The sequence below is a fragment of the Humulus lupulus genome, chromosome 6 (assembly GCF_963169125.1).
Source record: "Humulus lupulus chromosome 6, drHumLupu1.1, whole genome shotgun sequence".
NCBI classification, from domain to species: Eukaryota; Viridiplantae; Streptophyta; class Magnoliopsida; order Rosales; family Cannabaceae; genus Humulus; species Humulus lupulus.
The window spans coordinates 220,520,959-220,548,645 of record NC_084798.1 but is presented as its reverse complement, the minus strand read 5'-3'; the positions used below and the strand labels follow the sequence as shown (position 1 = coordinate 220,548,645).

The 27,687-nt window shown below is 35.8% G+C and overlaps 1 long non-coding RNA gene and 1 pseudogene across 2 annotated transcripts; one reads left to right on the top strand and one right to left on the bottom strand.

The window, feature by feature from the left end:
* Positions 1–593: 593 nt before the first annotated feature.
* LOC133784538 (uncharacterized) lies at positions 594–2,228 on the top strand. 2 transcript variants are annotated; one of them, XR_009871398.1, is made up of 3 exons: positions 604–1,278; positions 1,455–1,514; positions 1,976–2,228. It is a non-coding gene; the product is annotated as an uncharacterized LOC133784538 (long non-coding RNA). The 2 variants fall into 2 exon arrangements; XR_009871399.1 differs by having other exon boundaries at positions 594–1,514.
* A 263-nt stretch (positions 2,229–2,491) lies between these two features.
* On the bottom strand, positions 2,492–8,440 carry LOC133786143 (wall-associated receptor kinase-like 6; annotated as a pseudogene).
* Between the last annotated feature and the right edge of the window lie 19,247 nt (positions 8,441–27,687).

Below are 27,687 nucleotides of genomic sequence, written 5' to 3'. Positions count from 1 at the left end.
AACAAGATTGCCAGAGACATATTTGCTGTGCCTATTAGCACTGTTGCTTCAGAGTCTGCATTTAGCACTGGCAGTAGACATGTGGGTTCAACAAGAACCACTCCATATTAATTTTTCTTTTAATAAATAAATTATATATTTAGATGAAAAAATATATTAAGAATAAAGAGATGCTGTGTTTCGTACCAAAAGAGATCGAGTATCGATGAGGAGATTGAAAGGTCGTATATTTGTGTGAATATGCATGCTCACCATCATTCTCACCTACTTGTAAGGATAATATTTATGGAGATAATATTTATTAGATAGTGGGCAATAAAAATTCGTATAAAAAGAACTAATTGGAAAAATAAAAAGGCCAAAACCATAAAAAACACAAATACTACAATATTATATTACATAATAAAAGTGCCAAGCGTTGAATGCTTATACAATAAGATGAAACCAAAGTTAACAATATTAACCAATAAAGTAAACCACAATATATAATTGATTTCTCAAATTTAAGACCGAAAAAAAAAATAAGTGAAGAGTACTGTAGAGACTCAGAAAAATAATTTTTTTTTTTAAATTATTATTTTTTGGGTGGGACCCACCTGAGTAAATGAGCATACTCATTTTTTTTCTTCTTCTTTTCCCTTCTCTCTCCCCGAAACCCCTTCTTCTTCTCCCTTTTTCTTTTCTTTTCTTTCCTTTGTTTTCTCTCCAAACCAGTCACGGCCACAACCAGTTGGACCACCGCCGGAGCGTCATTTCCGACACGCGCTGTAGCTGCAGCTTCCCTGACCGGCGATTACGGAAACTCCAAAGTTTGGTGGCCATCGGAGCAAGGACACGCCTATACAGCCACTCCGAAGTTTCGCCGTCGAAACTTTGAGGTGACTTTCCGGCGAACTCCGACCACCGTTCGGCGAGTGGGTGGTACCGTTGGAATCAGCGTCGTGAGAGGATCGTCGCCCACTAAGTCATTCCGGTCAACTCACCATTTTTCTCCGGCGAGATTTTGGGTATATTCACCCCTTTGGAAGCATTTTCCAGCGACACCAGAGCTCATTTGGGCGAAGGAGCTGTACTTTTGTGATGTACTCATCGGGATGATCGTTTTGATATATACCATGTATATATTCGTTAACGTTTCCGGTACCGCCACCAACCGCTATTGTGCACCGCTTGGGAAAAACGTGATATTAAAATCGGACTAAATCATTCTAAGATCATCGATAAGCTTAGGAGCATTGCTTTGGGCTCGGATTAAATTCTAAGGATGTATCTAAAGAGGTAGAGATTCAACTAGACTATTGGACTTATTTTACTCGTATTAAATTGCATTCAACATATTCCAATTTTGATATTTATAAAATGTTTGAAAAATTGAAAACTTAACCTGAATGTTTTCTGATCTGTTCTGAGGGTACCGAGTGCCAAATATATATTTTGTTCACTTATTTATGCAGGTTATGATTTTTGGGTTTATTCAAATGTGGTTATGCTGCCCAATTTTCTAAAAAATAAAGGTAATATGTTTCTTTCTTTTCATGTTTACCTGCATTTGGTTATACTGATAAGAGCCATAGTGATCATGATTGGTGCACGTTGTTGTTTTAGGACCTAGTCTCTGTGTCATCATAGGTAGATCAGGTGTCCACTCACCTGTAGGTGTAAAGACCTAGCATCTGTATACAGGAAGTGTTCTGAGCTTCCCCTTGTGATAGTTATCAGGTCCGGCTACCCGGTTTAGGATGTCGGATTTTCTATGGTGGGTAACGGGAACTAGGGATGTAGTGGACGGTGTGATGTGCACTTGTAGCTATGCTCTTATGATTATTTGTGGTTTCTCTATTTTGGTTTATACATGATGATATATGTTTTGCTTTCAAAGCTAACTATGCAGGGGTTTTATTAAACTTTTGGGTCCATGATATTAGTTGTTTTCCTACTGGGCTTTATAAGCTCACCCCCATCTCTCCCATTCCAGGAGCCTAGTGACGCGAACGTGGAAATGATGAATTATCGATGGAGCCAATGTGTTTAGCCTATTTCTATTTCGGGTCATTGTCTTATCTTTTGAGCATTATATATGTATTCGACTTCGAATCTAATGATCGGTATATCTGAATGAGCTATGAAATAGTTAGAGATGAGGAATGGTGGATGCTAAGTATTATTTTGAGTGTTTATGACTTATTGAATTTAACAATTTGGTGATTACATAACTGTGAGAATATTATTGTTTTATGTATAATGATAAATGATCATACTTTTATTACTAATATTTTTCTATCTAATTATAGGAGTTATTTCATTATTTTAACTTATAATTATAGTACGATTTAATATAAAGTAAATGATCATTTATAAAGACTATTTTTCAAAGATGGTCAAAGTTTGACCCTTGATCACCTAAGTTATGGATATTACAAATCTGCCACGGCCTAGGGCTCGGGTCGTGACAAGTACTATGTACAAAAATGATATTACTATTTGTTCACCCTTACAACAATGATAATTCTTGATGCAACGAGAAGCTAGTAGCAGCACTATCAAAAGTTAACTCTATTGACGATGTGGAATAATTCCGAGAGTAGTCTGCAACTTCAGGTTGTGCATATGCTAGATCTTCATAATTATGTTGAATACCATTGGAATCTTTATTGTCAATGCCTTGAATCCTCTCTAGCTCCTTTGCTACTTCTTTCATGGTAGGTCGATTCCTTCCATTCAAATGTAAGCATCTCTTTGCAAGATCAGCAATAATTAAGATCTCTTCTTTTGGCGCATCTTTGAGAACTTGACCATCAAGAATGTTGAACAAACTACTGCTTTTTTCCTTCATCGTCATCATGAAATATGTTGCCAAACTTCTTCCTTCCTCTTCTGATCTTGTTCCAGATATTGCTTTCTGTCCAGTTAAGAGCTCGACAAGAACCACTCCAAAACTATAAACATCACTCTTATCTGTAAATTGGCTGGATTGAAAATATTCAGGATCTAGATAACCAAATGTGCCGCAAACTAAAGTGGTCAAATGAGTTTGCTCTAAGGAAACAGTTCTTGATGTTCCAAAGTCTGCAACTTTTGCTGCCAATTTTTCATCTAGGAGTATGTTCGAAGACTTAACACCCCGATGATAAATTGGAAAAGAAGCTGCTGAGTGTAAGTATGAGAGAGCTCCCGCAACTTCAGTTGCAATTCGTAATCACATGCTCCATGTAAAAGGAAAATCTGCATTTTTGTTATGAATATATTCAGAAAGCATTCCGTTTGGGACAAATTCATAAACTAGAAGTGGAACATCAGTCTCCAAACAACATCCCAATAGCTTGACAACATTTCTATGATTGATTTGCGTAAGAATAACAACCTCATTAATGAATTCAGAGAGTTTGGCTTCATCAATTATTTTAGACTTCTTTATCGCAACAATCTTTCCGTCTTCCAACATTCCTTTGTACACAGTACCTTGACCTCCTTCTCCAAGAACTCTGTCTATACTAAAATTATTTGTTGCCTTCTCTAACTCTTTTGCATCGAACAACTTGGTTTGCTCAACATTATTTTCACTTGAATGTATTTGTTGTTCCAACAAAAGACCACCATTCCGTTTGAAAAATGTTTTCTTCTGTTTGATTTCTTTTCTTTTCTTTAAGAATTTGTATAATGTCCATGTACCAAAAACAAGAACTAATACTCCAAGAGCACTCCCAAGTCCTGTGTTAACAAGTTATGAATAAATAAACACAAATATATGACATTTTTTAATCAAAGCATTAACAATCAAACCATATACCTATAATGATATATTTGCGCTTGTAACTGCAACGATATCCCCCAACAGTGTTGACGCAAGTGCCTTCATGACATGGCGGATTTCGGATTTGCTCATTGCATTCATTAATATCTGAGAATTAATTAGTACATAATTTGTTACAGTGAATATATATTTAGAATAAAACTTATTGTTATATATCTACTTATTATCACACAGAATATAAAAAAAGATTAATAGAACTAATTATAAGTCCCCACTAATCGCTTTCGTTAACAGCACAATACGTTAAATTTGTGTCAAAAAACGGTAGCTAAGAGTAACAAAAAAAAATGTGATGACCTGACAATTTATATATATATATGACAATTCTTCTACAGAGACTTTACTTTTAAGCCCTACCGGTAGGGCTCTCAGTGTTTCTTGATCCGTGAATAGTTTTCAGCGCGACGTTTTTTTATGACTGTGTATATTGTAGCTATTTAGAGCATCTGCAAATTTTCAGAAAATTTCGAATAGTTTACAGTATTGAAAACTAGGTTCAAACATGTTGTTTTCCACGCGCGTAAAAAAAATTAGTCACGCGTGCAACAACATGTTTGAACCTAGTTTTCGGTACTGTAAACTATTCGGAATTTTCTGAAAATTTGCAGGATGCTCTAAATAGCTACAATATACACGGTCATAAAAAAATCGCGCCGAAAACTGTTCACGGGTTGTAAACACTGAGAGCCCTAGCGGTAAGGCTTAAAAGTGAAGCCCCTATAAAAAAATTCTCATATATATATATAAAAAAATTTGGTCATGAATAAACATGTTTTTTTAAAAAAAAAAAAAAAAAATCAAAACCTAAACCTAAACAAATAAATAATTATATAGTAGGTAACCATTTGGTACCTTGTGTTTTTGCAAAGTATCATCTTGGTACCCTGTGTTTACAAATAATGCTCATTTGATACCCTGCATTTTGAAATCATACATATTTGGTACCCTGCATTTTAAAATCGTACATATTTGGTACCCTAAACTCAAATTTAATTAATAAATTTTTACAAATTTTATCAAATTACTATCAATCATACGAGCTACAAATTATATATAACTACTGACAGTTTTGTCGTATTGACAAAATTTTATCAATTACGATATCAAATATCTATATGATTTCAAAATATGGAGTACCATGTGAGCATTATTGAGAACAGAGGGTACCGAAATGATACTTTGCAAAAACAAAGATACCAAATGGGTAAATTCTCATAATAATTATATACATAACTAATAATTAAACACCTAATAACCCAAGCATATGCAATTAAGAAATATTTGTGATGGAGGTTTACCTTGACACCCTCCCAAAATATAGGGATTTCCTCGAAATCCATTATTGCAGCTACAACGATATATGCGATCTAAAGGGGAATTTAAAGTATCCTGATAGCTGCTGCTACAGTTGAAGCTGGTAGTGCTGGTTGGCATAGCATGTGTTTTAAATATGTCGAAATGCGTTAAGCTAAGGTTCCAACTTAGTAGGATGGGAACATAATCCAGATCATGGAATGTTCCATGTTTATCAATTTCATCAGGATCTATAAAAAACGCATATTTGCATTGGCTATTACTTGCAAGAGTAGTAGAATCATTCTCTATGGAGATTTCGAAGTTGCCATGAGTATCCAAAACGGAAGAAGTACTGCAGCATTCGATGCCATCACAATTACGAAAATCAATATTGTTTCTACTATTGGATGATGATGATGATGACGACGACGAGGAGCAGGTGGAGGTGCTAGTGCACCCATCTTGGAAGAGCGCATCACCTTAAATGGATCAACACGACACAAACATGATAACACGATTATGATACGATTAATCATAAATATATGGAAAAAACATGAAACTTATGCAAATTATTCGTGTCTGACACGATTATGACACGACACGATTAAGGTAAACTCGAACACGACACGATTATTAAACATATCGTATTCGTGTTTACCTTAATCGTATGTCATCGTGTCGTGACCCAAATTGCCAACCCTAGGTGGAGGTGCTAGTGCACACATCTTGGAAGAGCGCATCACCTTCCCCTATTTCGAACTTGGCAAAGGCACCGCAACTCACTGCAATGAATATATTGTGACCCGAAAAGTAGAAGGGGCTTCCTGTGAAATTTACAAAAGAATTTCTTGTCTTGTTTGGGCAATTGAAGTAACTGATGGGGCTTCGGACCTGAACCCATTGGGATGGTCTACCATTATTATTATTAGCATCCTCATCGGATAACAAAATGTTAAGTAGCTGCAGTTGAGTGTGTTTGAGGAGAGGCTTGGTAGAGTTGTCGCAGGAAACTTCGAACCATTTGTCAAGAAAACAAGCGGATGATCCAATTCCGAAAGGGTATGGGATAGTTACATTTCCGCACTGTTCTTGACAACCAGGTCTTCCAAGTGAAGCTAGTACTACTGTGGACCATAATCCAACTAGACTCATAATAATAATAAGTACCATTTTCCTCTTTCTTCTTTGCTGCGTCTGATATCATATATAGCAATTAAATAATAATCAGTGTCTTGCATGCGTTAATTAATGAAAAAACAAATATGCACGTACCATATTGAGAATATAGGGCAGATCATAATAAGAAAAAAATGTATTAAGAATAACAAAGAAAAAGGTACCAAATTATTAATAATTATAAGACACAGCAAGAGGATGAGTTTTTGCATTAATTACGTACCAAAAAAGGGAGCCTTTGTGATATTTCCGACAGATGTAGAGAAAATTGGAAGGTATATTTGTGTGGATATGTACTTGTATATTCTCACCTACTTATAGGGAATTTATGTTGTGACATATAACATTTAAAAAATAAAATAAAATGTAAACATGAAACATATTTAGAGCCTTAAAAGTCTTTGCTAAACCAATATAGAGTCAAGGACACACATTACATGATATAGATTTACACATGTAACACATTTAACGACTAGAATCAAGTACTAATTAATCAACGACAATTACAAATTAAGATGACTTAGTGTCGGTATAAATGAAAAAGTAATAGCAATTAATTACGAAGAAGAATACGGAGTCACTGGCACATTATTATTATTATTATTATTATTATTATTATGGTCTGATATATAGAGCCTTAAAAGTCTTTGCTAAACCAATACGAAGATAAATTTTGAAATAAGTATCATATTTTAATTAAATAATTTATTTATTTTTGTTTAAGTTTATATTTGTTCTAATTTTTTAATTTAGGAGTGACAACAAAAGATTATATATTATATATTTAATGTAATATCAAATATTATAAGTGGATTTTAAATTTAAATTTATTGCTAGTTTTTTTAAAAAAAATAAGTTGTCGCTAATTCATAGTAGATTATATTGTATGTTTAATATGATATTATTCTAATAAGTAAGTTTAAGTTTAAGTTTAATTAAATTTTATTTAAGTTGTAAAACGTATGATTTTATTATTTCTAAATAATTATCATTGTAAAATATCTCAAAAATATCATATTTTTATTTGTTTAATTATTTTAAAATAATTATCATAGTAAAATATCTGCAAAATATCATATTTTAATTTGTTTACTTATTTATTATTTTTAAATAATTATCATTGTAAAATATCTTAAAAAGATCATATTTTAATTTTTTTAATTATTTATTTTATTTTATTTAAGTTTAAGTGTTTACAAACTACTGTTAAATATAAGAATATTCTGTTAAAGTTATCATTAAAAAAATAACACACTACAAAAAAACCTCACTTTTGCCGGCGCAAATTTGCGTCGGCAATAGTAAGGCATTGCGCCGGCAAAAGTCCTCTGGGTTTTACCGACGCAATTTTGCACCGGCAAAAAATCACGACGTACCCTTGTCGATAATGACACTTTTGTCGATGCAAAATGTAATGCGCTGGCAATGGTATCTTTTGGCGACGAAAAAATGCGCCGAGAAAAATAAGGATGCGCCGGAAAAAAAAATTATCGTGTTGTTGTGGAAAACACCTTTAGCAGCGCAAAAATGCGCCGGCAAAAGATGACTCTTTTAGTGGCGCAAAATTGCGCCGGCAAAAGATGTGTCTTTTAGTGGTGCGTTTTTGTGTCGGGAAAGGTGGATATATGTAGTGACGAATTTTTGCGCTGGTAAAGGTTGAGACTTTTGCCGACGTAATTTTACGCTGGTAAAAGTATTTTTTAAATAATTTTTTTGATAATATCACTAATTTTATTTTCAATATATTAATATTAATTAATAAATTTTGATTTTAATATATTAATAATTATTTAATTTCTTAGTAATATTATTTAATTAGAAATAAGCTTAAAGTTACAATTTTATAAATAAATAAATAAAAATTATAATTATTAATATTTATTGTCTCCATCAAACATGAAAATATAAAAGTAGTTTAGTAAATTAAACTTTAAATAAATAAATAAAAAAGTTCTACAAATGTGTACTGCCCTCGTCATCATCCCCGCCCCCGTAAGCATCATCGTCTTCGTTCGGATCCTGTTCTGGTAAGTCGACAGTAAAACCAGGAGTCAATACACTAACCTGCTTCAACAAAGCACTGAGCAAGAAATCTTGACGTCGTTGATGACTCTCAAGTTTAGTCGTATACTTCTTTAGGTTATGATTTTCCAGCATAATGTCATGAGTTTGCTACAAAATGGTGTCCACTTCAGGTTGCAATTGCCCGGACATTTGAGAAGTTGACGAAGATGCTGCCCTCTTTGCGCCAATTGCCTTCAACCTAGGCAACCCCCCAAACCCTTTCTTATAATGCGAGCGGGGTCCAAGGACATCCGTGACAATATCCATATCAGGCGGGAACTGATCATCGACATTATCACCGACACAAGAAGCAGCAGATGATACAGGGGCCGTACTCTGCGATGCTCGACGCTCGGTCATCTCAGTCTGCACAATAAAAAGCACGTATCTCGAATTCCAATATAACATTATTTGAAAACCTAACTTATAATTTTTTAATATAACAACATATAAAATATAACTTTATTATCTATCTGCCAACATCATATCATTAATGACTGTAGACTAGTGATCGAAAAAGAATGTAATTAATTTTGTTCATGTATAAGGGAGCAAGTGGGCTAAAGTTAATTTGGTTATGAAAATCCATATTTAAATCAAAACCATGAAGATATTGTTGATATATACAGTAAGAGCAGTTAATTCCATTAATAGGGAATTTACATATCTAAACATATACATCAACTATATTTGCATGTGCTGTGATTTAGATATGGATTTTCATGAACAAACAAACTTAGCCCACAAGCTCCCTTATACGGGGACAACATTAGTTACATTCTTTTTTTTTTTTATCTTAGTCCACAATCATTAATCATAAAAATATTGGCACATAGATTATAAAGATTTAATTGTTAAAAATTTAATTAATAATTAATAAATAATTACTAATTGACACCAACCAATTAATAATTAATATTTATTAATTATTTACTAAATTTTTTTAAAGTTAAATGATCATAAATTAGTTAAGGTTATGCAACTTACATGTTTTGTTGCCGCTACATCACTAATCCACTTATCCTTCTTCTTGTGGAGGTGCTCGAATGTGTCAATCATGCTTGGAAGCTCACCAGTAGATGGGTCCATCTAAAAAAGCAAATTATTTAAACATTGTGACCTTTATAATATTTTCGTAAATGTAAGGATATAGGTTATTATAATTTACGTGATCATAAACATGGACAACGATAGATTTAGAATCGTGTCCTCCTTGTATTGTCATTTTTGCTCGAGCTTCTTTATTTTTCTTCGATATACGCTTCAAATAGAAAATAGTACTCATTAATCTAGATTGTAATTTTATAATTAAACATTAATGTAAAATCTACGGCATACTTGCTGAGAATCAGAAGCCCAAAAATCGCATAGAATTGCCCAATCAGAAGAAGTAATTGTTAGAGAATATATTTTTATACTCAATGGAAATATGGAAAAACCAAAATACAACTCTATGCAAAAAAATACAATAGACAAGATAATATTGATTAAAGAAATATTACAACTCAATTGCTCAAAATACAAGTAAATAGAAAGATGTAGAAGAAGAAGATTACAAACTCAAAAAAAAAAAAAAACAAGTAAATAAGACCAACAAGGTCAAAAGAATGAAAATAAAACAAACTCTCACACAACCAAAGTGTAGAGTAGTGGGGATCACCAACTTGAACAAGGTTCAAGACCTTTGTCCAAAAGCTTATTTCCCCCTATTCTCTAAGCACTAAGGGATCTCTCTAGGAAATAGCTCTCTGGAATTATCAAGTCTTTTGGTGTATTTTCCAGCCAAGTGCTTTGTGGATGGAAAATGGTGTCTTACAAGTGAGCATTAGACTCCTATTTATAGAGTTTGAGATACCCTTTGGATTTCAAATTCCACCAACCCCCATGGATGTTACCAATGTTTAATTGGATTAATATGGAATTAAAATTGAGATTTGAGAGTTATTTGAGTTTTTAGAACCGTTCAACACATTTGGAAAAAACTGAAAAATTGGCCTGAAATGCACCAGTGGCTGCGACCACAACCTTTTTTCAGCCAAAAATGTGATTTTTCCAAAACATCCCAAATCCTTGCCCACATGATTTTGTAACCTCCAAACACCTATTGGGAGTTAAAAACATGTCTCCAACAGTCATATATCATCATGACTTTGTGAAATCCAATCTCAAATGTGTAACATATAATATACACATTATTGGGTAATATTTGGGAGTTACAAATTTGTAACTGATTTTGTAACTCCAAAATTTGTCATATTTGGGCACACACATGTGTCCAATTTTGTGACTCTCAATAATATGTTACGAGGTATGACAAATCACATTTGTGTGACAAATCACATTTTGTCACATTATTTAATATAATATTATATTATATGAAATAAAATAACAGTAATCGACCCAAAAGGTTTTGACTTCGCTCTCTTGTTGTCCACCTCTCATCCAACCTCTACCCAGTGTTTCTTCATCGTGTGGCGCCAATCAGTCAGATGCTTTTGCATTTGTCTTACCATGGCATCATTGATTACTAGATTGTCTTGTGGATAAATGAATTTGTCCTAAAATCACAATTAAATTTGGAATTTGTTAAAATATTATGAAGATAGACAAAATCTTTAATAGTGAGTTATTAAAGGTTTAAAAAATGCTTACAAATAGCCTCTGTTGAATAACTTGGATATCAGCTGGTTTTACTTGTTCCCAAGTGATGGACCCAAAACGGGTATGTTTAAAATATTTATACTTGCAAGCGCACGAATCGTATATGGAATATAGTGTTCGTGTAAGCATGAGATCGAACCCAAAGGAGTTGTCTAAAATAAAAAAGAAAACTATTTTAAACCAAAATTAATAAATTCTAACCTAGCTCCAAAGATTGAAGAGATTTTTTAATAATGAAAATAAAATAAAAGACAATAATATAGAAATTAAAGACAATATATATTACTAAATTAATAATTGTAAACAAGATGTTAAAAATAAGATTATTTAAGGATTAGAATCCACAAAATATAAGTTCAATAATATTTATAAGTACATTGATTCCCAAGTTTTAGTGATAGTTAAAATAAATCAAACCATCATTTTCCAAATAGATTTATAATTTTAAGCACAAATCACTTCTAAAAAGATAAAATTTTTCTTCACTTTTTAAAATTATAATTTCAAAGCATTTAGTGTAAATCAACCTAATGAAATAACAAATAAATCAATGAACAGTATTTATAAGGCAAAACATAATATTTTTGTTCTAAGCATGGATAGTACAATTTAATGACACATCTTACACAAAGAATATTATATTTTAGCACTAATGAAGAACAAAGTGTAAATATGTGCTAACAATCCAAAATACATGACATTTAAGATGAAAGAAGATATTTGAAGAAGAAAATTCCATAAACTTTGTTGCACAAAATGAGAAATCAACATACAAAATAAATACTATCTAGTTACAAATTGTTTCATCATCACCTTAATAATCTTAAAAAGATTAGAAACTCATAACTAGAATAGAAAATACAAACTAAAAATTACAAACATAAATAGGAAAATTTGGAGGAAAACCCCCAAATTGTTCCTCTAAAAATACATAGAAAATAACCAAAAAGAAGAAGAAGATGAAGAGAATAGAGATGTTTTGAAATGTAGAAACTTTGTGTAGTGTAACCTCTCCCAAAATTGACACCATAAACTCCATTATTTATAGCCAAAAAATGGGCATTAAAATAATTAAATTGATTAAATTAATTTAATTAATTATAATATGGAAAATAGGGGTAAAATATAGGGTGTAATAATGATGTTTTGGGGTAAAATGTGTAGAAAGTGAGGTAAAAAGTGGCATTTTTGAACATAGGGGACAAGAGTACATTGTGGCATTTTTATGGGCTCAAGAAAAAAATGCTTTGGGGCTTTTGGTGCCTGGCAGATAGGCCCAGGCGACTTGGGCAGAGGTGCATTGGCTTTGGGGCTGGCTGATGGCTTTGGGTGCTTTGGTGGTGTGAGGCGTGATGTGCTGGGCAGGAGGAAGCTTGGCTGGGACAAGGCATTGGGGCAGCAGCTGAATGCATCAGGCGTTGGGCTTGATTGGAGCTGGCTGAGAAGGCCCACGGTGGCTGTGGCTGGCGGGCTGGGCCTGACGCGGGCCCAGGGGGCTGGTGGTGCTTTGGGCCTAAGAAGGAAGGCAAAAATGCCACATTTTTTTCTTGTCTTGCTTTCTTGAAAATGCCATATTGTCCTTCATTTTTCTTTCTTTTCAAGAGCATAAATTTCCTACAAAATAAATATAAAATAAATCATAATACAATATTTTCAACTATAAAATAAATCAATTTAATTCTTTGAAAATATTAATTATAACTTAATTTATATTTTACATTTAAGTTCAATAATACAACATTTTTTTACCACTAACTTATCAATAATAATTCAAATAATTAACTACAACATTTTACAACAAAATAACTATAAAAACACACAAAAGTATATAAAATCATGATAAGACTAATAAATTCAAAATTACTTAAAAACTTAATAAATCAATTAAAAACTCAAGAATTAAGCAACAATTAGCACATAAAAAGTGGTAAAATAACTCTATTTTGTAGAGTTATCACCAAACTAGTGTAGTTGGGGGTACTGTGCTACGCAAATAACGAGCCATGGAATTGTTGAACTACTTGCCGTACGTTTGAATAGCTTTTCCAGTTTGTGCATCAAACTCTACTTTCAGATGGCTAACTTTTTTGGTGGCCAACTCCCTCTCGATATTGGCACCGTAATAAGCTCCCCTGCCCCTCTTGGAGCCACCACCTGTGTCATTACTTGGTTTCGGCCATTCTACATTAAAATATTCATTAATTAACTAATTCAAATTATGTATGTCTGTTGTTTTTTGTTATAAAATTAACATTTTATTACTTATGGTCTTTCCCAACCTACCCTATTCCAACCTAGTGGATCCCTTGGAGATAGTAAGTAGTCATGTACTTTTCCACATTTTTTCAAGATGTTTCTCAAACATCTTGAAAAAATGAGGAATAGTACATGAATACATTGGCTATCCCCAAGGCATCCACTAGGTGCATGTCTATTACTTTATATATATATATATATAAAATTAACATTTTATTACTTATGATATTTCCAAACCTACCCTATTCCGACCTAGTGGATCCCTTGGAGATAGTAAGCAGTCATGTAGTTCTCCACATTTTTTCAAATTATTTCTCAAACATCTTGAAAAAATGAGGAGCAGTACATGAATACATTGGCTATCCCCAAGGCATCCACTAGGTGCATGTCTATTGTTTTTTGTTTTAAAATTAACATTTTATTACATATGGTCGTTCCCAACGTACCCTATTCCGACCTAGTGGATCCCTTGGAGATAGTAAGCAATCATGTACTAATTCTCATTTCTTCAAGATATTTCATCAAATATCTTGAAAAAATGAGAACCAGTACATGAATACATTGATTATTCCCATGGCATCGAATAGGTGCATGTGTACCTATATCCAATACTATCATTAATTAATGATAATAAATAAAGTTTTCATTGAATTAAATAAAAAGTTACATATACTTGTTTAAATTACATATCACTGTCCTCATCATCACTAATTACAACATCATTAGGAACACCACTATCACTATCATTATCGACTAGAACATTGTCGTCATCCTCATCGTCTTCATACTCGGCCAACGTGTTGTAACGCCCTACTTCCTTAGAGCCGTTACTAAGTGAGTTTAAAACGTGCTTTTAACTTGCTAATCGAGGTTTTAAGGCAAATGTGTAATCAAACCATAAACAGAGTCCTAAACTTTGAAAATAATTCCTTTTATCAAAAATCATAAAATGTTTAACATTTGGGATCCCAAAATACTGTTTATAAATATTTACAATTCAAAATAAACTTAAAGTCGACTATACGACAAAATAGGGTTCTTTACAAACAACTTCCAAAAATACCCCTGGCCGTGGCAGCCAGGCAGACCAGACATGTACGCGCCGCTTCACGCTCTCCATACTCATGGTTGGTTGACTTTCTCCTTGCCCTTACCTGCACCACAGAGCACCCGTGAGCTGAAGCCCAGCAAGAAAACTCCACATAGATAAACAACATATGCATATAAACCACTCAGCATATAACAAATTCGCCATTAGGCTAAACACATACGACCTAGCCGTCCCAGGCGCTTTACCAGGCCCTGGGTTGCGGTCTTCACCGTAAGGATATTCCAGGTATCCTTTAGGGTCTTACCCTAGCAACTCGCACTCCGCGTGCTAACCGCTGTTGTTGGTCCCTTGCCGTTCCTGGCCTTCGCCGTTCCCGACCTTCGCCGTTCCCGACCTTCGCCGTTCCCTCACATATATGCAATCACAACATAAGTTAAACAAATACTAACACAATCAATGGGCCACACCCAACATATAATCATATAGGGCCACGCCCTGCAACACAAGTATGGGCCTCACCCTGCTCTATGGGTACAATAGTTTTCTTACCTATGTCCCGAGCTTCCTGAGCACTGAACCCTCGAGCACGGTCCTCTAGTCCGAGCCTTTTCAAGAACCTAGTCACAACACATAAATAGCATCCCCAACTAACTATTTCAAAAGCATCTCCCGGAACCAAACCTGAGCCCTCGGGACCTCCCGGATCCCCACACAAAGTGGCGAAAGCATCCCCCGAGCCCCATGGGCAAAAGCCTAAAAACAACAATTTTCCCCTGCCCAGAAATGGCCTAGCTCCGCGGCGCCACCCTATGAGGGTCGCGGCGCCCAGAAGGGCCCCCGTCCTCTGCTGCAGCCTAGCGTCGCGACGCAGAAGAACAGGGTCGCGGCGCCCCTTCACGAACCTAGAATTCTGGGTTTCTCCAAATGTTTTCCCCGAGCCAAAACACTCCCAAATCATTACCATGACTTACCTAAGTCCCAAATTCAATTCGAAACCCCACATGGACCATCTAACAACTCAAAAACATCAACAATAAGCTCAGTCACACAATCAAACCTACAATTCACAATTTGGTTTAAAACTTCAGAAATTTAAACCAAGCCTTTCAAAACTTAAACCAGAACTTGTAAAACTTAAACCATCCCTCAGAATTCTTAAACCATACCAGCAATAACTTTCAGATATGCATGGAATCCTTACCTCAAGTGGGGATTCGACCTTGAGCTATTTTCCCAATCAAATTCCAACCTCAATTCACAAAATTCAAGCTGAACCTAACCGCAAGTCACCCCAAGAATTCACCAAACAAAACACACAATTCAATTCTCAAATCATGATATTCTTAGCTGAATTCTACAACATATTTACACAGAATTCCCTTACCTCAATATGTAGAGAAATCCTCTAAATTTTCTGGCCTTAACTCCCTTCTTGATCCCACAAAATTCAGAGTTTCCCTTCCCTCCTTCTTGCTTCTTAGCTTCTCCTTAACTTTCAGCAAGATGAATTTTGTCTAAGTGTAGAAAACGTAAATGACCTTCTCTCAGCCATAGTTATCTAAATCCCAGCCAAAAGACCCATTTGCCCTTCCATCTAACTCTCTTTCTAACTAGACCTCAAGGGCAGCCTAGACCTTTCCTATTCTTTACATAAATACCACTTTCTTACATAAAGTAACTATCCTCAATGGTTACCTGTAGTTACCCAAGTTACTAAAATACCATTAACCTTTAATTAAAAGTCCCCAGCTAAATTTATAATATTCCCGCAATACCCCTAAGCTCCTCCCGAGCCGGGTATTAAATCTCGTTGTGACTTTTATTGAAATAGCTCTCTAGGACCGTCTCGGAACGTGCATCACAAATATATTACCATTATATCAAGAATATCACATATATCACATTTATGCCCTCAACGGCTATAATTACCAATTTACCCCTAACTACCAGATGTGGCCCACATGCATATTTATTTCACCTAATCATGCATTCTAACCACATATTCATTAAATTCACATAGATTACCATAGTTTGACAATTATTGCCCTCCAGGCACACTAATAAAGGCTCCAAACCTTATTAGCAAATTTGGGTCGCTACACGTGTCGTCTTCAAATTCAACTTCATCATCGACAACAAACTCATCTGAACCTTTGCCAACCAAATCATCGAATTTGTACACTTCAGTGAGATTGACATCAACCCAATCATACTGAAGATTATCAAAAATTGGAAGTTCTACCCACAACTGAAATGAAGAAGAATTAACTTCTTGCAATTTTGGTATATCATTTGTGGTCTCAGTATCATCAACATCGGAATTTGAGAAATCCCATACATTCCTCGGAATGTATTCATTAACAAGCCTCCAATCATCCCCATTTTTCACATCTCGAAGATAATACACCAACTTTGCTTGAGATGCGAGAGCGAAATGATCATCTTTATAACATTGTTCCTTCACATATATGCTCGTAAAATTGGATTCCACTTTAATTCTACTTGTATTGAACCATCTACACTTGAATAGGACAAGACTGTAACCCATCAAGTAGGACAATTCAATTACTTCTTCCAATTCTCTATAATAGTTCACTCCTTCCTCACTTGGCACCATTACACCGCAATTTTGTGTTTTAAGCTTCATATCACGACCATGAATCACAAATTTCACACCATTCACTATCATCCCTGGATATGAGAACACGATGTCGCTTGATTTTTTTGCGAGAGCATACAATTCATTATTCACTTCAATATGTGTTGACTCATGCAAACTGTTCACCTATCAACATTAACATTGAATATTAGTTTTGGATTGATTAAGTGGGGTTTCAGAAAAAAATTGACTAATATACAGACTCTTTCTTTGAATCACTGAGGAAAATCAGCTTCTTGTTGAACTTCAAGATTCGAGCCCCCCCCGTCTTCTTAATTCATCCATATGCTCACTACAAACGGACAACAATGTTATGATTTTCGCCTTTACTTGGTATATAAACCAAACAAATTCATTGAAAAAAACTAGAAAACACACCTAAGGTACTCCTTAATTTCAGCACAATTGTTCAAGATATACCACTCAGCCTTTTGCTTTAACTGTGGATTGAGGAGCATACTTGACTTCTTACCAAATGGATGACCAACAACCTTATAAATAGAATATTCCCGAAGCTGCTAGATATGGTTAGCATATCATTTGTTTTAAATATGTCAAAATACGTACTGTTAATAAAGTACCAATTTAGTATGGCGGGAACATAATAATCCAGATCATCATGGGATGTTTTGTATTTATCAATTTCATTAGCATCAATCAGGAATGCATATTTGCAATATTCGTTATCACGATTTGTTGCAAGAGTCGTACTAGAATCATTATCCATGGAGATTTTGAAGCTGTCACCTATACCCGTAGAGAAAGAAGTACGACAACATTTAACGCCATCGCAATTACTAAAATCAATATTACTACTACTATTGAATGATGATGAACAGGTGGAGCTGTTGCTTGTGCACCCATTTTGGTAGACCTCCTTACCACTCCTTATTTGGTACTTGGTAAAAGCACCACAACTAACAGCAATGAAGTCATTGTCATAAGTATAGTAGAACGAGCTTCCTGTTAAATTTGCTGATTTTTTACTTGTCTTATTTGCACATTTGAAGATGTTAGATTAAAATAAATATAGGCATATGAACAATCCTATATACATGTAGGCGAAATTAATATATAGAATGAACATATACAAAAAGAGGATCGAATATTGTATACCTCCAGCCATTGCAATTGATAACCTCGATTGTAACGCCCCAACTCCAGGGACTGCTACAGTGCACATTGTAAACAGTGCTAAACTCGCTAATCGAGTCGTTTGGCCATAAACGTGTAACTAAGTGTGATTAGCAGTTTAGGGATTAAAAAAAACTTTGGTTAAGATATAACGTTTCACTAGAACGTTTAACATATACATTGGGATCCCAAAAATATAATTTCAGAGTCTATTACAAACGAATATTTACAATAGGCCGTTCTAAGCGGCAAAACAGGGTTCAGCCCTAGTTCCACTTTCAAACCTCGCCCAAGTATTGGTCAAGCAGCTGCATATGTACACATTATCACCTAAGCTCTCCAACTCAAGGATGGTCCAGCTTTCTCTTGCCTTTACCTGCACCACAAAGCACCCGTGAGTCGAAGCCCAGCAAGAGAACTCATATGCTCATAAACAGTCATATCATGATATCAAATCATATCTGGCATGCCTAGCAATCATAGCTCTATTCAGCATGCAAATGAATTCAAACAGATGCTGGGGAATCCAGGATAAGAAGTCCTGGCCTTCTGATTGGAGGACTATCAAGTCAATCCTAATCAGATGAGTGTCGCAACACTTGAGGTTCTGGTAAACCATACTGAGTGACCGACAAGCGAGTCACTAATTCAAGTGGAAGGGTGGCTGTTAGGTAAGCCTCTAGCCTTCAACAGGTTCTGGTAAACCATATTGAGTGACCAACAAGCAAGTCACTGGGGCCTCAGTGCCCAAAGCCATGCATATGATGATCAAAATGATCATACAGAGCTCATAGCTTTGATCAGATGAGTGAATATCACTTTTAGGTCCTGGTAAACCATACTGAGTGACTGACAACCAAGTCACTAGGGGCCGAGTGCCCATAGCCATGTAACAACACCGTTACCCAGACTTTCCCGCAATGGCTCTTATCAAATGAGTGACTGATAAGCATGTCACTAAGGGGCCGGTACCCATAGCCATGTGACCTAACAGTCACGGGGCTCGCTGGCCCTGGCTCTAAATGACTAGCCTTTGGCTAGATGAGCGCTTGTTTATATTCATCGAACTTGAGGTCGGTCCTGCACTAATGCTCTTTGAGTCATTCAATGCAGAGGGTCGATTAGGTCCAATCGACATAGCTTGAACTAAACACACTAGGGTTGTCATGACTAGTGAGTTAGCACGATGTGACCAGTGCCCAATACCACTGCCGAACCTGACTAGTGAGTCACAGCTTCACAGTTGATACTAGCACCTTTGCCAAACCTGACTAATTAGTCAGTACCATGCACAAGTAAGCAATGCTATCAATGTGTATCATATGCCAATTATCCAAGAACAGGGCATTCAGCATGCTTACTAAACAGTTGCTAGCATAATTATAATCGTGCACAAACACAGAGACTCAAGCTCTGTCCATTCTCATATTCATCATTCATGGCATGCCCTAATCACATGTTTCTCGTGCATCACATGCATCACACTTAATCATCCAGGACGCCTCAGTAATAATCATATGCAGATGGGCAAGATTGCCAAGCATTCATTATGCTATCAATGTTTACATTTAAACATCCAACATGCATCAATCATAGCCATGCATGTCACATATGGGGTGCAGTTTTCTTACCTTGGGTTCGAGCGAGAATTAATAAACGAAACGACCTTTGAGAACGATCAGTCCTTTGGTCCTTTAACGGTCACCTAGTCATAACGAAAATATAGGATACCATCAATGAAAATGAAAGCAAAGGTTTCCAAACCAATATCTAACCTCCGGGACATCAATCCACACTTAACCGGGTAGTAGGATCGACCCCGAGGCCTTAAGCTAGCATCCCCAAGCCAAAAACCTATTTTTGGCCAAATCTTCCTTGATGGGCCACGACTCACCATAGCCATGCCGCGACTCATCTCCCTGGCAGAGGCATAATTGCCTCAGAAGCCACCTTAGGCCGCGGCACACTAAAGCCAGGCCGCGGCTCATTACCCTGATCAGCCCAAAAACCAGCAACGCACCAGCAAACTCCCCTGCGTTTTTCCTCTCAAACCAGCCCTTCAAATCAACTCAAAACCTCTTCCAAACACTCATTTAAACCTCCAAACATCACCCATAACTCCCCCTCACCAAAACCCAACCAAACATACACAAAAACTCCCCTTAATTCCCACTTTCTACATCAAAAACCATAAGCTGAAAACCAAAAGGAAAACAGAGCACAACCTGAATTTAGAGACTAGAGCTCACCTTGAAACCAGCTTTGAACCTTCTTCAATAGCTAAACCAAGTCCACAACTTCAGCCTTTGAGTTTCCTAGCTTGAAACCTCTCCTAGAGCTCAAGAACACCAAAGGATAAAATGGAGAGAAGTAACGTACGGGAAGGAGGAGGGATGTCTCTGTTTTACTCTGTTTTCTACAGCCTTCCAAACCCCAAAGCTGATATAAATCCTTAAGGTCAAAAGACCATAATGCCCCTAGGCCAATTTAAAAGCTTCTAAACACTCCCAAGGGTAAATTCGTCATTTCCAACCTATACCGTTAATTATAATTAACGCTCTCCAATTCCCGCTAATCTCAACATTCTCAAATGCCAATAAATCATACCCCATTACCCTTTAATTCCCGGTAATGTTCTAATCATCAAAATGACCCCGAGACTCACCCCGAGCCTCGAACTTAATCCCGTTATGACTAGGCCGAAAACTTGCATCTCATGATCGTCTCATGCTGAATGGCTCGAACCAATCCACATATAATGTGGTAAAATTATAATTCACCCATATGCATAAAATTACACAATCACGCCCCCCAACGACCAAATTACCAAAATGCCCTTGCATTTAAAATATGAGCCCATATGCATGCATTCACCATCATATAATAATATAATTCACATAAACATGCATATAATCATTAAATACCATAATAAATCAATTATGGCCCTCCCGGCCTCCTAATCAAGGTCCTAAACCTTATTAAGAAATTTGGGGCATTACATCGATCCACCTTTAGATCTACAAAAGAAAAGAAACAGAAGTTAGAACGAGTACACGGGCTTCCAAGCTCTCACTAACTCTTTAGATGGAGTTACTGAAAGTCAGAATTGAGTAGTGAGCTTGGGGACCGGTACTCTATATTTATAGAGTGAGACCTACCATCAAAGTCTCTGCCACAGTTATAGAGGTTGAGATATTCTCTCAACTTAGTTGAGATATTTCCTCTATTTAGTTAGGAAATTCAAATTGGGTTTAACAGATAAATGTTGACCATTAATTTTGATATATTAAATGAATAAAAAATAAATTAGTTATAACAAATTGACTTTTAATATATATCATTATAAAATATTCCAACATTCTCCCACTTGTTCAGCATTTAATTAATGTATAACTTAATCCCAAATATTATCCCTGTTAGATAATAAAAACATGAATCATGGCGATAGGTCCTCCTTTAACGGTGAGTATTATCTTCCATGTATTACAATGTATTTATTACATAACAATGTACTTTATGTGGCTATGTACTTAAACAAATAAACCCTATGTTTATTAAGGTCCTATGAAGATAAAATTTTCTCAAATAAAATTAAGATGCGCATAAATATGAGAAAACATCAAAATAAGAGTTTCGTTGATAATAACTTCAGTTTGTACAATAAATTTACATAAGGGAACCAAGTCCCATGTTCACTACATGATCCTTGAATTTATGAGGTGGTAAGCCTTTCGTCATAGGATCAGCAATCATCAATTCAGTGCTAATGTGTTGAATAACCACTTTATTTTCTTTAACACGTTCTCTCACGGCTAAGTACTTGATGTCGATGTGTTTGCTTCGATTACCACTCTTGTTGTTCTTAGCCATGAATACAACAGCTGAATTGTCGCAGAACATTCTCAATGGTCTAGATATAGAATCTACAACTCTAACGCCTGAAATGAAACTCTTTAGCCATACACCATGCGATGTAGCCTCAAAACACGAAACGAACTCAGCTTCCATAGTAGAAGTAGCAGTCAAGGTCTGTTTGTTGCTCCTCCATGATATAGCTCCACCAGCAAACATAAACACGTAACCAGAGGTTGATTTACGTGAATCAGTACAACCATCAAAGTCTGAATCTAAGTAGCCAACTACTTCTAGATTGTCGGTTCGTCTGAACATGAGTTTGTAATCCTTAGTACCCTGAAGATACCTCATAACTTTCTTTGCAGCTTTCCAGTGGTCTAATCCCAGGTTACTCTGAAATCTTCCTATCATTCCGACAGCAAAGGCAATGTCGGGTCGTGTGCACATCTGAGCATACATTGAGCTTCCAACAGCAGAAGCATATGGGATGTTCTTCATTTCTTCCTTTTCAAAATCATTCTTTGGACACTGGCTCAAATTTAATTTATCACCCTTAACGATAGGAGAAACACTTGGTGAACAATCTTTCATCCGAAATCTCTCTAAAACTTTGTTAATGTAGGTTTCATGAGATAGACCTAAGATACCTTTGAATCTATCTCGATGGATCTTAATGCCAATGACATAAGACGCATCACCCATATCCTTCATCTCAAAGCTCTTTGAGAGAAATTGCTTCACCTCATGTAGCATGCCCTTATCATTGGTTGCAAGAAGAATATCGTCCACATATAAAACATGAAAACAAATCTTACTCCCACTGACCTTCCGGTATATACATTGATCCATGACATTTTCTTTAAATCCAAAAGAAGAGATGACATCATGGAATTTTAAATACCAGTACTAGTTTTAAACCATAGATGAACTTCTTAAGCTTGCACACCAAATGCTCACCATCACTAGAGGAGAATCCTTCTGGTTGTTTCATGTATACCTCCTCCTCTAGGTCACCATTTAACCTCAATTTATGGAGTGGAGTTTTACACATTTCAATTTCATTACATACAAATTATACTATTTTTTTTTGGTCTTTTCAACTCTTTCTTTCTAGAAGGCCTATCTCTTTCTCTCTCTCTTCAATTAAGTCTTCTAGAAGCTATAACTCACATATGATATCATTTGCACAATTGTGCCAAATTAATTCACTCTTGAAAATAAATTCCCAAATAAGAAAATAAAAATAATGGAGAGAATATGAGAATTGAAGATGATTGTCTTTACTTTTATGTTTAAAAGTATTAACATTGCAAGTGTTTATGTCATTTTTGTATTACCTAGTTGTGAATATTAAGGTGTTAATTATTGGTTTTGTTATTTTATTATTATCCGAGTTTACTAGACAGTAAAGCGGTCTTTGATGGAAATTTGTTGAGTTCTCGAAAGAATTTTAAGATAAATCATAAAAAACTTAAGATTGAAATCTCAAAAGAGATTAGCATTTTTCACTAGAGTGATTTCGGTTATGAAGATTGAGTGGGATATTAAAATAGAATTAAAAATTTACATTGAAGATGGTGATAAGTGTTACGTTTAAAGAACGAAATATTTTTTTTAACGTTTGTAATTGACTATTATTGAATTCCTAGTTAAAAAATTTCAACTAGATGAGGTCCCATTAAGTAGTTGTTTATAATAGAACAAATGTAGAAATTAGGTGTGTATTTTTCTTAATTGGATTTATATTGGTTAATGTAGTTTCCTCCTAATTGTAATTGAATCCAAGTTTTGAACACAAATAAAGTTTCAATTTTATTTTGTTTTATTTTTAAGAGATTATATATATATTTTCTATCTTTGATTAAGGAATAAAAATTAATTAAAAAATTAAATAGCCAATATAAAGAAGAGTAATAATAGAAAAATATTAATGGAGTCAACAAAATATATAACAAGTCACTTTCTCCCAATATTGTAGAGTGTAATTAAGTATAATATATTTATTATATTTGTTCAAATCTAGACATGAGAAGAAATAAAAAAAACGTCATATAATTCAAACAAATCATATATGTATATAATAAAAAAAAAATTAAATAAGGGGCATTTGTGTGGAGAAAGTGTATATATAGCTCCACACGTTTACGTGATAAATACATGTGTGAGAAATATATTATATTATGTGAATAGTAATTATCCATAATCACGTGTTTAATAATTATTATGATCGTTGTTATCTCTTACTAATTAAATAAATCACGTTTTGGAAATTATTAGAGTCTACTCATATATATTCATTTTGGACTCTTTTTCACCACTTAAACATCACGTTCACACACGCTTTCATATACTGTAACTGTTTGCTTGGCGATTGTGTGATAAAATAAACTCTTTTTTTGTGATGAATTTCTTGGAAACCATTCTTTTAATATATATATATATATAGAGAGAGAACTATAGCTACTTAAGTAAAAAAAAAAGTTTAGAGAGCAAAGACCGAAACATGATAATCGCCATGTATGGCCGAGTTTATACTTTTGCTTTTAGCTTTTCATTAGGAAGTGCTAAAGCTAACTTCTATTAAAAGAACATTTTAAATGTAAAAACTAAAACTCAGTGGTTACTGTTGACTGTGTTTTTGGCCAACGACGTGAGAACGTCAATAACGACAAGCCTTCAAGAGAATGTAAACGACAACAGACAGTTTAATCAATGAAAGTAAATAACACAATAGATTTTATAGTAGTTCAGCCCCGATCAGTCGGTAATAGCCTAATCCACTTAGAGATTTTATTACTCTATGCACACTCAAGATCAGATGAACCAGTGTCAACTGAGTTTCTTAAGTGTAAATATTCAAGAATACAAAAAAAAAAAAAAAAGGTTCTCTCAAGAAAAACACACTTTCTCTCTCTAGAACTCAGACCAACTCTCAATTTGCCCAAAAAAAGTCCCTTTACGATCCCATCAACCTTCTATTTATAGGCTTGGGATCTCAACTGATATCCCCTTCAAATAGGGATATTTTATTATTCATCTTATATTTAAATTACAAGAAATATTTAAAATACAACAGATTCCTCAATTTGAATGAGGAATGAGAGATTCCCGCGGTGCCCAGACCAATTCTTACTGAAGTAGTTCCCGGGAATTTGACGTAGTCCAGTTTGTTTGTTGATGATTATCGTCTTCTGACCAAGGTCTGAGCCACATGCATTGGCTCTCCTCGGACATGGTCCGAGCCAACTTCTTTGAGCATACCTCGGACTAAGGTCCGAGCCAAGTAATTTGGCTCCTCGGACTAGGGTCCGATCGGACCTATTTTTTGCCTTCTCCTCGGACTAGGGTCCGAGGCAATCACCCTTGCCTCTCCTCAGACTTGGTCCGAGCCAAACATCTTGGAAGCTCACCTCGGATAGGTCCGAGCCAAGCACTTGGAAGCTCACCTCGGATAGGTCCGAGCCAAGCACTTGGTTCCTCCAACTAAGTTCCGATCGGACCTTTCATGGCCTCTCCTTGGCCAAAATCTAAGTCCATCCCTTGGCATGCATGGGACCTCTCCTCGGACTTGGTCCGAGCCAACCATCTTGGAAGCTCACCTCGGACATGTCCGAGCCAAACATCTTGGAAGCTTACCTCGGACATGGTCCGAGTCAATCACCCAAGAGGTTCTCCTCGCACATGGTCCGAGCCAAGCATCTAGGGGCTCCTCAAGCTAAGGTCCGATCGGACCTGCTGCTTCTGTCCCTCGGGCCAAAGTCCAAACCCATCCTTTAAGCTCCTTAGACTTGGGTTTGAACCAAACACTTGGGCTTCTCAGACAAGGGTCTGAGCCAAGCACACCTTAGCCCAAGTATTCTCCTCGGGTGTATTTGACTTGATTATGGCATCTCTCAAGCAGTCCAAATTTTTCACTGATGCATTGGGTTACTGCTAAGCCATATCACCCAACTAATCCATGCCACGTGTCAATTTTACTGCCACATCAACCTTTTCAAAATTTGGGATAACATTTGCCCCTCAAGTTTATTATATGATACATTCACATAATAAACTTTTTCTCCAGCTGACGTCATTATAAAAAATAATAACTGTTCATCTCCATGCAGCAGACCCACGATCACGGCAAAAAACTGCCCATGATCGTGGAGAGAAAAAAATAGTCCCAGAATGCCAAGGGTCCAAAAATAAACAATAAACTCCACTTTTCTCCCTTTAAATATCCCAACCTTACACACTTTTCTTCACATAAGAAAAAAAATCACATTTTTCAAAAACCTCTTTTCTTCTTCCTTCTCTTTTGGCCGAAACCCCCAAAATCCTCTTCTCTTTGCCGAATCTTCAAGAACTTCAAGGGAAGCTCTCCATCTTCAAGCAATCTTCAAGCAAGCCAAAGGTTCTCCAACCTTGAGTAAGTCTTCTTTTCCATGCCTTTACATTGTTATAATTTTTCAAAATATTTCTATGGAAACCCATGCCATGGCCGAAACTCCTTGATAGCTTTTTTGGTTGAGTTTGTTCTTGAATCCCATATGAATGCTTGTATAATGTGTTAGCTTGTTGTTTTGATGATGTTTGTGGTATGGGTAACCCAACATTACCTTTAATTTCATAGGAATTTCAAGACAAATGGGTTAATTTGACATAAATCATGAGTATGGGTTTTGGGGTTTTTGATAGTATAATGGGTTTTCAAGAACATGAAAAAAAAAACTTTTCATTTCCATGTTTTGATCTTGTTTTTGTATGTGTGAATGAATAAGTGTGTTTAAGATAGGGATTTTAGGGCTTTGCTTGTACGGTTTTGGGTTTGAGGTATGAAAAGTGTATAGTTAAGGAAAGTGGCCAATCAGCCACTGAATTTTCTGGGCAAGTATGTAGTCCGATCGGACCACATTTTAACCTTCTTGGATGCCCATGTCTGATCGGGCATAGTGGGCTGTTAGTGGCTAGGATCCTCGGAGGCACAAGGCACGCTAGGTGCTCGGACGCTCGGACCGTGGGTTGGGCATCTCCTCGGACGCGCCATGTCCGATCGGACATCTCGTGGGTTGCTTGGCGCTGGGCTCGTACGGAATCAAGTCCCTTCGGTTCTAGGCAGCTGTTACTCATCTCCTCGGTCGCACGCCTTAGAGTGTCTAAGCATCCGATCGGATGCACTAGGCACGACCACTTCTTAGGATAAATAATGTGGTCCGATCGGACCACATTCACTTCCCTTTGGTATGCACACACGCACACATAGGGATCCTAACCTCAAGGGAAGCTCTCCCCAAAATTTCCCATTTATATAAATTTTAGTGACTTTAAATACTTCAAGTACTTCATAGGCACTTTTGGGCACTAAGATTATTCTTTTCCTTATGTGCTATATTTTTATAACTTAGATAAATTTTTCTAAGTATAAAAATAAATTTTATTCTTGGTGAATTTTTTCTGTATGGTTACTCACCTCCCCATTTTTTATTCATTTTTGTAGATGAATCGCTCTGACTATAGGGGAGGTGACAACCATACGGACTCCGATATATCCATCCCGCAATCAATCGAGACTCCTCTAAATAGCGATTCCTCACCAAAGTCGTCCACCGGTTGTACTCCAGAGGACCGCCTTCATTGCTTCAAGCAGATCCTCCCTCGCTCAGCCTTGTATCTCCTCCACGAGGAACCGTTTCTTCAACAAGTTTCTCAGTCGACGATGAGGGTGAAACAATCCAACAGACT